Consider the following 13931-nt stretch of genomic DNA (forward strand, 5'->3'; position numbering starts at 1 on the left):
TCTGAAAAATTTGATTTTGATCATTTTTGCCAGTGTTCTTATTGCTCTATAAAAGAGCAGATTTTTGGACTTCTTTACCATTCCAAAAGTGCTCTAAACATATGTAGTTTTATATATCTAATGAGGCAGTTTCTTGCAATGAAATTAAAGGGCCTGGATAAAGGAAGCCCTCCCCACTGATGAGAGTTGAATCCAAGCCCTTTATTCATTAGAAGAAATGCCTCATTAGATATATAAAACTGCATATGTTTAGGGATAATCTATTCCCCATCCAAGTCAAATTTTTTTATTCTCTGCAAAAGAGTGCTGTATGTGTTTGATCACCAAAGTGAGATGATTTGAAGAAACCACAGATGATGTTCCATCCCCCAAAGCAGTCTATCACTGGGACCTGAAATTCTGTTCCCACTTAATTTATTTTGGTTAAGCATTGTTGAATCTTGCCCTCAATCTAATATAGAAGTAAAAACCTCCCTGAAAAAGAGACCACATTTAAAACAACAGATTTGTGGGAATGATCCCTGAGCTGTAAGAAGATACAAATTGGGACTGTAGGTGAACAAAGTGGTTGGAAGAACTTAACAGAGGCTAAAGGAACAGAGATCAATGTACTTACTTCACAAATTTGCCTGGGTACCCACTTTGCAATTTTATCTGGGACCACAGATCTAATAGAAAATAGGGTTTAGATCCACTTTTTTTCTCTCCTCTGTTTCCATTTCAGTTCAAGGCCTGATTATCTCTCTTTTAGGCAACTCAACTTAAGTTTTAATAAAAAACAAAATGGTCTGTAGCACTACTTTTAGAAAACTCAAGGTCTAAAAGGCATTGAAAGTCTACCACTCACTTTTCCTTACTCAGAAACCTGCATTTTTCTCAGAAATCCAGAGAAAATGATTATAGAAATGCCAGGTACTTCAGATTCTTTAACTGTTGATGAAACCCCAGGCTGACACCTTTAGAGTTTCCTATTATCTCTCATTTTCCTCCCTGCCCTCCCAAACCCTCCCAAACCCTCATCCACCTTCCCCACCTCCATTTAACAACTCAATCAACACACAGCTGTTATTGTAGACTTCATAAAGAGCAGTGCTAACTTTGCAGTCCTCTGTTCCAAAATCTTCAATGACTCTTCATCTATTACACCTTGGGCTATAAACTCCTCCCATTCATGGCTTTAATGATCTGGCTTCACCATATCCTTGCTCACCGTATTTTTTCTTCTTACCTAATAAACACTGGTTTCCAGACACACTTGTCTACTTCCAGAATGCTATTCTTCTTCCTCTCTGCCTATTTAATTGCTACATATCCTTCAAGACCCTCCTCTTTTAGGAAGCTTCCCCCAGGCTGCCCAAGCCCAGAGGAATCTCAATTACCTCAAAATTGCCTTGTGCTTGTTAACGGTATCTCTTTCTTTGCAAATACATGTATCCATTATAAGTGGCAATTAATTCAGGTATTGATTTGTATGGTCATTTAACTGATAATGTAAATCCTTTATATCCAAGTTAATGGAGTCTGAGACATTGTCTTACGGTACCATATCCATCACAGAATTGTGTACATGGAGGGGGCTTAATAAGATTAACAGATAAAGTGACTTCTGGGTTATTGATCACAATTCATGAACAGTGGGAAGGCCCTTGTGAAAACTGCCATCAGTGTGTCATTCAACTCCAGGTCTAGACCAAGTCAAGCAGGATAGAAGCTTCCCAGACTGCCACAACTTATGAATATCTTGGATCTGCGGACCAAGTAGGCATGATGGACTCCAGTCTCTCTTCTATTATTTTCCCCCTCACTCCCTCTGTTCCAGGCACACTCACCACCATAAATAATCAAACATTCTTAACTCTTCATATAAAACTGCTTCTGGGATGTTGCTATTCCTTCTGCCTGGAATGCTCTTCCCCACTTCCTTCAAGTCTTTGATCAAATTTCACCTTCTCCATGGGGCCCTCCCTGACTGTCCTATTTAAAATGGTAAGCCTCTGTCTTCCCCTTACCAGCATTCCCAAGCTCTATTTTTGGTCCTCCCAGCTCTATTTTTTCCTATTACTCTTATTAACTTCTAACATATTATATAATTTATATATTTAATATATTTGTTTTCTTTCTTGCCCCACTAGAGTGTAAACACCAGGGGCACAAGCATGTTTTTAACAGTTTTATTCACTGACATAGTCTCCATAATTAAACTGTGCTTGGCACATAGTAGGTACTCAGTAAGTTTTTGTTGCATGAAGAAATATATGACTGAGGACTCTGTGATGGTTAATTTTATGTGTCAACTTGACTGACCCACAAGGTACCAGGACATTTGCTGAAACTTTATTCTGGTTGTACCTTGAGAGTGTTTCTGGATGAGGTTCACATTTGAATCAGTAGAATGAGTAGATTTCCCTCCCTACTGTGAGTCAGCCCCATCCAATCAGTTGAAGGCCTATGTAGCCCAAATGGACTAAGACATTCCTTAATTTCCTTTTGTCTCAAATTCCTCATCTGTAAAATGGAGACAATGAAATTATAACACCAACTTCTAGGATGTTGTGAAGATTAGAGTTACTGTAGTATTAAATGATGTATTATTATATGTAGAATGTTTAGAATAGGACCAGGAACATAATAAGCCCCTCATTTTAGCTTTTACTGTTCCTGTCTCAGAGCCTCAGTTTCCTGGACCCTGCAAGGGGGAGGTGGCACTAGATGAGCTCTGGTTACCCCTCCCACCTTGAACACCCTAGGATTCAAAGACTCCATGTTTTCCTTGGTACATCTCCCATGGAATTGGGTGGTACGTGGAGCATGGGCTTCAGTGGTCACGTGGCCTTGTCTCTCTAGAAAGCTGTCGTTCTCCACCCAGGCAGGCATCCTTTCTGAGCCCTCTGCTCTCACTTGCTTCTCCTTCCCAGGTGCTGACTCATTGCATTGATTAAACAGTCTGCCACAGCTCAGTCCTTCCCTAGGACTGGATGTCCTAGTGGAAGGCATCCAGGTACCTTTGTTTTCTTGGGCTACAAGCCCCCCTTTCTCTCTTTTCCCCAAGAGAGATTTTAATATAAAGTATAATGTGTGTTGTTTATGCTTTCATTGATGCATGCATTTATTCCAAGATGATGCTTCCTTTGGTTAACTGTTAAAAAAACCGTGATTTTATAGGAGGTTATTTTTTACTGTGCCTACTTAAAGGAACAGAAAAGCAACTCCCTATAATTACTTTCAAATTCAGAAGAGAATTTTACCTTATGAGAAGCTGAAAGAAGTGAGTGCCTTTATTTATGTCCACCTGGCTTTGAATGGGCTCCTTTAAAATTGTATTGATACATGCTCAGAACCAGTAGAGGGACATGAAAAAAAAAAATGGAACGAAATGGTTCCTCGCAGGCTTCCTATTTCTCTCTCACTGTTTTTTGGGTTTTTTTTTTTTTTTTTTTAAGAACATGAAATACAGTTCTGCCTTTGGATGTACTGCCTTTGTTCAGCATTATTGCCTTTGCCACATGCCTTGAAATGGCCCTTCAAGGGTTTTGATAAATCAGTTGCAAAGGTGTCTGATTTCATTGTAACATCTATAAGTGCCTTTTCTGAAAGGCTCTTTTTATGCCACCTAGAGAAATTCACCTCAGTGAATCTTAGGAGAACCCTAAAATCAGCTATAATATATCAGAAAGGGAGAGGGAATTATTTTTCTCTCCTATCTATACTTCAGAAAGACACTGAGGGCATTTCAGAGGAAGGAAAGCAAGTAATGAAAGGAAAATGATCCTTTTGAAAGAGACTTCTACAAATGCCTTTTTCTTTTTTGCTTTCTTTTGATACCATGATGCTAAGAAATTTAAATGTGAGCTTAGGGACCAACCCAGCATTCTTCATCAGTCATTCACCCCTGCTGAGGTGCTTTCCCTTTTCACTTCAGCCAGGTGAGTGAGTAGATGCTGCAGGGACTTATAGACACTGATCCCCCAAACCCATCAACTCATGCTGGCATTTCTCCCTGTGTGAGCTCACCTCTAGGAACACAGGACAGAGCTGCAGGATAGATGGCCCCTGGCAAGGCTGAAAGGAATGAGGGGCACCATCTTATTCTCCAGGGTTCTTGGGGCATAATGGTATGTATATGCCCACAGATCATTCAGATCAGCTTACAGGTCACTGGTGTACAGTAGAGATCCATAGAGCTTTAACCAAGTGACTGGATTATACCAAATTACCTAGACATTCAGAAATCAACCAACCCTTGCTGGTCTGTGATTTTCCAATTGATGAGTCTGTGAGGGTAACACTGTCCAAATAGGTGGAGATGGAATTTTCCCGTGAAGGAAATAGAGATCAACTATACTAAAAAGATAGTAATTTGGGGCCAGGGAATTAGGTAATCCATGGGACTGGAAGATGGAGGGGCTTTCTTCTTTCTCAGACCAGGCTTCTGAGGCGGGAGAAAGCTTGGCCACAGAGGCACATCACAGCCTTCTTGCTCTTAGGAAAACTAGGCAGCACCTCAGCACTAAGCTTGGTGGCCATTTCAAAGAGTAAAATCACCAAAAAAAAAAAAAAAACCCACCACACACACAAAAATGCATGTCACTAAATAGATCACAAAAAAGGCACTTGTTTACAGTATAAGAGCTAAAACATGAGAAACAGCATCATTATGTTTGACCTCAGCTGGGGACGGATGCGTCAGATGACTCCAACATTTTGCCACTCCCTACATGTCTAAGAGCTACCATGAAAGTGCCATGAGTGTCGATTTGGGGGTTACAAATAAATTTTACTGAGTAGACAGACTTTCAAATATTCACTCTATGAATAATGCGGATCAGCTCTACCTCATCCTGTATTTCAAAGGCTCCAATAACAAGCTCACTTGTTCTCTCTCCAGTATTGTATCCCATTATGTCCCTATACTTCACTCCTGCTAAAGGACTTAATCTTTCTGATCTCACTTCCTGTTTTCTTCCTTCCATATCTCTCCCTGTTAGTTTTATCAATTAAGAATCCTTTGGATGCAAGCAATATAAACTGACTTGGACTGACTTAAGGAAAATAAAGGGGGAGTAGAGGGTATTGCCTGGAAGGGTGGCTCACAGACTCAAAGAAAGAACTTGACAGCCAAGAACTGGGAAGGCTGTGAACCAAGGCAGCTCAAAGATCCAAGCAAAAGGAGCCCATGAACCTTCTAAAAGGCTGTCTTTAAGATGACTCCACACCAGTTTACCGCCACAACCCTCTCTATCTTATGTCTCCAAGTTTCTAATTCTTAGGAGAGACATTCTGATTGGCCTAGCTTGAGTAAGATGTCCCTTACCCACAAGGTGTCTTAATCCCAGTGGCTAAAGTAAGGTGGAATAATAATTGGCCTCACCTGACTCATTTGCCTACCACTTGAACCAATGTGGCAGAGCCTGTTACCAATGTAAGACTGGTATTGACGCTGCCCAGATAAAGACAATAATTGCTACATTTCTTTTTCTTCCTCATCTCCATAGCCTGTAACTCTATTCATCCTTCAGTTCTAATCTAAACATCATCCCTTCTATAGGGTCTTTACTGATTCACCCAGCTGAATGTGGTTTTCCTTTTCCCCTCTTTGAACCCAGATAGAACTTGGCATTCATCTTCTGGCTTTCATATTCAGCCCTATCTTATGGCTATATGTGAGCCTATCTTATCATTCATTTGCTTATTGTTCAGTAAGTAATTCAGGCATTAAGTACTTACTGTGTACAGGGATTAAGCTAAGTGTACTCTGGGCTTGTAGTGGGCAGGGACCATGGCCTGCTCATGTTTGAAGCACCTGTAAAGACTGATTCCACATGGAACTCACCCACACCTAAGGAGGATGAGTTTATCCAGGAATGAGTCCTCTCATGAGGGCCATCTAGCTTGGTGTAGTTGACTTTGTGGCCAACATTATAATCAATGCTATGAATAAACTTATTGATGTTAATTTACCCAGAAAAACCCTGCTAGAAGGATTAGATACAACACACTACATAGCAGAATGAAAATGTACACACAAACACACATGTATACATAATTTTTAATGACACCAAAGGAAAAATTCTCATAGACCTTCATAAAACATAGCACAAAAGAGATCATAGGATTCAATTCTCCACTTGTGTTAAGTTCCATTCATGAATTAGTCAAAAGCTAATCTATTTGTCAGGAATTAGCACACAGCAGCAATGAAGTAAAGGAATAAAATGGTTATACACACAAACATATATATCAGATTATAATCTGAAAAAATAAATACTTAATGAATCTCAATTTTAACAGTAAATAATTCTAATGAAAAGATGAAATAGATATAACCTAGCCCTTGAGTTAAAGCCACAAAGACAAACAAATTAGAACACAATGGATAAGAATGTATAAAAAGGCAAAACTATAGATATACTATGTAGGTTTGACTTAATTGTGATAGGAGTTGTAAAATCAGGCGAACATCACCAGGAAATGCTCTCCCCCAGTAGAATGTCACACTCTCCTTTACATCTGCCCACACTCTGCATTTCTTCATGGGCCAGAGGATCAAAATTGGGACTCACCACAGAGAATATGTTCAAGTTCTTGAGAATAATCAAAGCTCTTTTCCAAGAAAAAGATATGATCTTTGTCCAGCAAGTCTGTGCTGAAATAAGTTGGTCTCTGGACAACAATTCCACAGCTTAACCTCCTACCCCAGTGGGCCAGCTCAGCCTCTTTCATGACTGGCTATTCAGAGCACATTTTGGCTAATAGTTTTGACTGTCTGCATTCCCTGAGGTTTGTACTTTCCCAAATTGACTGCACGTCAATGCCTACCAACAGCTTGCTTGAAGCAGCTGTAATTTGCTAGAAAGGGTCCAATGGACATAAGAAATGTCTTCTTTCTTCTAGGTCCTTTAAGTGAATTCCCTATCATAAAGCAAAGTACACGGACCACAATACCTCAGCTTCCTACAAAAATGCCTTTGTGCATTTATACAACTCTTAACTTTTACAGACAGCTGGCCCAAGAAACATTTTTAAAACTGCATTTCTATCTTTCCTTCAAAATTTTTATCGAATGCCTTGTCCATTCGATAACCAATGTCCCTTATACAAATATCTACAGGATAAATTCTTCTTTCAGTGGAGAAGTTTGTCTCTATAGAGTGATTCTGATATTTTCTTGTTATCAGATAATAAGCATCATGCAACCCACCACTTCCCTTCTTTCCTCAGTTTCCAGAAAATTCAGGGGCAGAATTCAGTCATTGAGTTTATCTGTTGTAAGGTCATTTCCTTCTGAGGGATAAAGAGATTTGTATCCTCTTTTCCCCTCCCTTTATTGCCTTATTATGTGCAGTATTTAATTTTTGAAGTGGTCTCAAATGCCTTTGTAATAGGTGGAGGATAAACTTTAGACCAACGCAGATCTAATTTCTGATCCTTCTTGCATTAATTCAAACTCCTGTAAAGATACAAAGTCAGGAACGATATCTCCTTGAGTGCTTATTCACTCACTATTCAGCGTTGGGAAAAAGAAAAAAGATAAACTGTGTTTTACTTTCTTAGAGATGCAGCCAGTAAGACCATTTGTCTGAGCATCAATAATAATTAGATCTTAATTGTAAGGATACGCTCCAAGAAACATTCTGCTCCCAAAGGAGTAGGTTTGGGTAATTTGAGCCTCAGATTCATTTTGACATTTACCATGAAAGTCATGCTGAAGTGAATACAAATGTTCAAAGTGATGTGGTAAAGGTACAGATCCTGAACTTGTGTCAAACCTTTGAGGGCTCTTCTCGTTAATCAAAACCAGACCTATAGAACAGAAACGTTATGTGCTTCCTGTTTTATTATATTGTTATTACACATAATTATGTGTAATCCATAATTATACAATAATAATTTTGTAAATAAGGCTAGTCAGTAACTCACACAATTTCAGACCTTTTGCTAGCCTCTCTTGGGACTTAGAATAAAGTCTGAACTCCCTATCATGGCCAATAAGCCCGGCGTGATCTAACCCCTGCCTAGCTCTCCAATCTCATTTCTTTCCACTATCTCTGACCCACTCTGCTCATTCATACCGCAGTCCTTTTCTACTCCTTTAACTTCATAATGTCTTTCCCATTGCTGGTGCTTATGTGTTTACTGTTCCCTAGCCTTTCCCTTTTTCTCATATCTGTCTCTTCCAATCTCAGCTAAAACAACATTGCTGCTTCTGAGAAGATGCCTGACCATCATCTATCATCACTCTGTCTTATTTCCTTCCCAGCTCTCATTGCATCTGTTATTTATCATCTCTCACCCCCAGTAGACAGAAAGCTCCATGAAGGCAGTGCCTTATACACACTTATATCCTTGCACCAAGCTCAGACCTTGTTCTTCTCCTTTGATTATTTTGTGGATTGATACAATTTGATCTCCCCAACTCTCAAAGACAAAACAATCCACAAATCAGAAATCACAGCATATTAGAACTGGAACATCACTTAGAGGTAATCAGGTCCCTCATTTCACAAGGAGAGAAATTTAGGCCTCGGGAGGTGAAGTCACAATGGTGAAACTAGACCAGGGCTCTACTTAACGTTTCAGCAACTGATCTGTTTCCTCACTACGTGTCACCGTTGGTCTCTCAACAGATGATACTTGGCCCACTTAGGGTGATCCACTTGTGCCGGTTGCCCAGGACTTTCCTGGTTTTAGCTCTGAAAGCCCCATGTCTCAGGAAACACCACAGTCCTGGACAAATAACATGATTGGCCACCCTAAACGGGCCACGGTGTGTGTTGCTACATCCTCTGTCCCCCCAGTGTATGTGTTACTATAATTAATAAAGAGCAGGGGCCAGCCACACATGCTCAAATTGACTGAGATGGTATGTCCTCAGAAGCTCTAACTAGCAACTGATCATTGACAGAAAATCAACATGCCCAATGTCAGCAGACAAGCTTTCAATTCAAAAACATTCCCTTTCTTATCAGAAATCTAGTTTCCAACAGTACATTCTCCTAGGACAAGTATGTCTTAGTCTGCTTAGGCTTCCATAACAAAATATCATAGACTGTGTGACTTAACAGAAATTAATTTCCTACAGTTTTGGAGGCCAGAAGTCCAAGATCAAGGTTCAGTGTGGTCAGGTTCCGGTGAGGACTCTATTCCTGGCTTGAAGACAGCTGCCTTCTCACTGAGTCCTCACATGCCTTACCTCAGTGCACATGTGTAGAGAGATCCATCTCTCTCTTCCTCTTCTTATAAGGCCGCCAATCCTATCTGTTTAGGACCCCACTCCTATGACTTCATTTAACCTTAATTACCTCCTTAAAGATCCTATCTCCAAATACAGTTACAGGGGGGTTAGGGCTTCAACATACGAATCGTGGGGGGGACAATTTAGTCCATAGCAAAATGCTACCATATTTCTAAGTGGTGATCATATCAAGTTTGCAACTTATGAATTTACTTGGCTGTTAGCTTGTGGCTTCAGGTTCCCCAGCACTGGGAATGGTCCCCCAATAGCAGTGACAACTTGTTTGATGTTGGGTTTTAAACACAGGCTGGGTGCAGCAACAGGTTGGCACCCACCTCTTGCAGGCAAGAGAAGCCTGAAGAAGAGGGTTGGAAGGGAGAACAGAGAACTCCATGGAGCCTGCCCCAGTTAGCTGCCCAGAGTAGTATATTTCTGACAACAGCAGGAGTGGCAGTCCAGGGAACCCTTGCCTTCTACAGTCTAGATGAACTATTTACAACTTCATCGGGTACGTCTGCTGTTGCTAGTGCAGGCTGGCCTGGTGAGGGGTGGGTCTGTGACAACCTCACACCTGTTTCCGTTTCCGTTCTCTGTATCCTTTCCCCTTGGCTTTGTTATTCATGAGGGAAGTGAAAGCCTCAAGTGTAGGCTCAAGCCCTGACAGAATGTTTCAGCCCCCTTTCAATATCCATCTGGCTGAGCAATGCTTTTGTGAAGTGCATCTCAAAATTCCATGGGCATCGAAACTACCTGGGGGTCTTGTTGAAATGCAGCTTCTGATGCCGTGGATCTGGAGGTCTGCCTTTCTGATGAGCTCCCGGGTTTGCCGATGCTGCTGGTCTGAGACCCCACTGTGACTCGTAAGCCTTCCAAAGATGTTAACACACTGCCTCAGAATCTCTCCTTAGATCGGTTTCTGGAGATGGAAGTAGCCCAGTAATTGTGCATGTAGATCTCTCTTCACTAGAACTGCAAGCCTTGCTGCTGTTCTCTCCTTTGCTTCCTCTTGAGATAACCTTTACCTGCAAACCCAACTTCTCTTCCCCAGATAGCCTGTGATCCTTGTCCTTTCTCCCCCTCCCTCCCTGATTCTCCAGGGAAAAGCATATTTGGAGTTCAATTGTGACTCATAGGACTTGGGCAGGACTCTGGGAAAAATGTGAAACAGTTAATCCCAAGCAGATCCTAAATTGCTGCTCAGACTCCAGGAGGACCCAGTGGAGTCCCAAGGGCACTGCCAACTGCAGAATATCAATTTACTTCTTAAAATTGTTTTGCCCAAAAGCAATCACACAGCAGCTCGCAGGATCCCAACCTGGAATGGCATACTTGAGCACTTTGGGCTTACTTGAACTTCATTTTAATTTCTTCAATAAAACAGTACACTCATAATTATACCAACACAGAATTCTTGTTTCCCAGTGAGTCAAGGACTTCAAGGAAATGCATCCAAATTAGACTGTGTTCATAATTTCCTAAGCACAATGGTCTAGAGAAAGAAACATATCCAAAAAATAGCTTGCTGAGCAGCTTCCATATATGGTATTGGATATTTTCTGAAAAATCAGATTTAAAGAGGAAAAGAATCTTTAACCAAGACTTCAGCCAGCGAAGTCTGAAAACTTGGAAAATGTTATCTTCAGTTCCCTCAGTGCCCTCCGCCTACCATACACCTCTTCGGAATGCTTTTTTTGACGAATACCCAGTTTCCTCATTCTGTGTTCCTCCCCACTGCTTACAACTTGCTCTCAAGAAAATCATTTGTATCTGCATGTGAATTTGAACTATTGCTCCTTTATTCTCCCACGGGTGTGTGTTTAAGCCTCACCTCTGACTATAGAAACAACCTGGTTGCTTAGTAAATAATTTCAGGGAGGTAGGGAGGTAGCTCATAGTGTGTGACCTCTTGCCCCTGTCTTTGAAAGCAGCAATAAGCATTGATTCTTTTTTTTTTTTACATCTTTATTGGAGTATAATTGCTTTACAATGGTGTGTTAGTTTCTGCTTTATAACAAAGTGGATCAGTTATACATATACATATGTTCCCATATCTCTTCCCTCTTGCGTTTCCCTCCCTCCAACCCTCCCTATCCCACCCCTCTAGGTGGTCACAAAGCACCAAGCTGATCTCCCTGTGCTATGCGGCTGCTGCCCACTAGCTATCTATTTTACGTTTGGTAGTGTATATATGTCCATGCCTTGATTCTTATTTGACATATTGTGCTGGTACCTTGGATTAGTGTTCTAGGGCTGCTATAACAAAATACCACAGACCAGCTGGCTTGAACACAGAAACTTATTTTCTCACAATTCTGGAGGCTGAAAGTACCAGACCAAGGTGTGGGCAGGTTTGTTTCTCCTGAGGCGTCCCTCCTTGGCTTGCAGATGGCTGCCTTCTTACTGTGTCCTCACATGGCCTTTTTTCTGTGTACAGGCATCCCAGGTACCTCTTCCTCTTCTTATAAAAACACCAGACATACTGGATTAGGCCCCTACATTTATGAACGCTCATGGGGTGTTAGGGTCTCAACAGGTAAATGCTGGGAGACACAACTCAGCCATAATATGCCTCTAGTTTTGCCCTCATCACTTATGACTGGTTAGTGTTTCCTTTTGGAAAATACCTGAGTCTAATGCCTGTTGTGTCCCATACTTTTGAACTTGTTGGCTGATGGATTCCTGGATGAGATGGCTGGTAATTCCACCCCAGTAAAGTCATCAAATGATAAGTGCCAGCTTGTTTCTATTGCCTGGGCTCAAATCTCTTCTTCTCTTTAGGACAAACAGAAGGAACCCTAACAACATCAATGTGAGGTTATCACTCGCCTTAGAGAGTCTGCCTGCCAGTTGCCTCTGTTTGTTAGGACCTGCTGAGGTGGCAGTCACAAAGCCAAAGAAGTTGGTAAAACCAAGATAACTGTGTAGGTCAGTGCCCGTTTGCCCTCAAATCCATTCTCTGTCCTTCATCTCTCTGCTCTGTGTTTCGGAGAACCCTATTTCCCAGGATCCCTTGCTCTCTGGCTCCTAGGTAGGTCTAGTCAATGGGATGCACTGGTGGAAGGCTGGATGGTGGGAGCTGGAGAGATGCCAAAGTATCCTCTCATTTCTCTCTCTCCACTTCCTGTCAGGTCTCTGGAAGTAGCAGTATCTCTTCCAGAGCTCCAGCTTCATAGGGCAGGCTTCCTCTCAGAGGGCCCGACTTTTGAACACAGGGACACCACCTCTTCCTTGAGCCTTCAGCCCATAGAGTAGCAGCTTCCTGCTGTCGCTAATTTTTGAGTTGCCTCACTGCCCCCGTTTTACTTTCTCAGCTCTCCCACTCTGATATAACCAATTTCCCCAAACTTCTTATGCTCAAAGTCTTAAAGTGGTTCCCGTTTCCTAGCTGATACAAGAATCATTGTACCTACTTTGCACTGTAAGAATTAAACGAGAGAGAGAGAGAGCTCAGCATATCATAAGTGCTTAAAACACAGAAACTGCTAAAAGAAATTGCAGAGCCGTTAATGAATTTTGTCATTTTAGAAGAGTAATTTTAAAAAGAATGAATTTCATCTATAAAATATTATTCAGGGCCTCCCTGGTGGCGCAGTGGTTGAGAGTCCGCCTGCCGATGCAGGGGATACGGGTTCGTGCCCCGGTCTGGGAGGATCCCATATGCCGCGGAGCAGCTGGGCCCGTGAGCCATGGCCGCTGAGCCTGCGCATCCGGAGCCTGTGCTCCGCAACGGGAGAGGCCACAACAGTGAGAGGCCCGCATACCGCAAAAAGAAAAAAATAAAAATAAAAATAAAAATAAAAAATAAAAAATAAAATGTTATTCAGAAATGGAACCATTAAATATGATTCTATGTATAATTCACCAATAATTCAAACCACCTCTGAAACCCAGTTTCACAGTTCTGACTTTGGTCTTTCCTAGAAAGAGAAGGATGTAGTAGAAAAGGCCCTGGACTTGGAGTCTGAAGGTGTGGCTTTCCACCAGCTTACCTGTGTGATCTTGAGTTTCTCATTTTCCTTAATGGGCCTCGGCCTTTACATCCATAAACTCAGGTGGTTCAGTGTGACAATTTTTAAAGCCCCTGTAGCTCTAACTTCTTATGACTCTGTAACTGGCATAAGTTACTATTCATCTCTGGGGAGAGTGGGGAGTGAAATAACATTCTTCCTTTAAAAATAAAATGGCAGTGACTCTGAGGACTCACATGACTAGCCTGGTAAGAAATCCAGTTTTCTTCCTGGGGTTTTACTCATCAGATATTTCTAAGGATGACCCCCATTCTCTGGCAATGTTGGCTCAACTGGTCCATGCGTTAATCCAGAATAGCAAAAGATGTGAATTGGCAGAGAGTAAATGATGGGCGAGTGAGGAGAGGCATACCCAGAGAGTAAATGTGCAATGAGGTGGATGAGAAATCAGTGTATCTCCTTCAGATGGGAGGAGCTCAGCCTGTTAGGCCAAATGATGTATGAGGGGAAGGGAAGGAGTCATGTTTGAACAGGCAGTAAAGAATATTAATTCAGGTGTTTAAAGACAAGCAAACCTAGACTGAAATGTTGGCTCTGTTCTTTATCAGCAAAGGACCTTGGGGCTAGTAATTAACTTCTCTAAACCTCAGTCTGTAAAATCTGTCTCGTGCAGTGGTGCTCAACTGGGTGTGATAATGAAGCCCGTCCTCTCTGGGGACAATGTCTGAAAA

Source organism: Mesoplodon bidens, assembly GCF_964165515.1.
Source record: "Mesoplodon bidens genome assembly, chromosome: 1".
NCBI lineage: Eukaryota > Metazoa > Chordata > Mammalia > Artiodactyla > Ziphiidae > Mesoplodon > Mesoplodon bidens.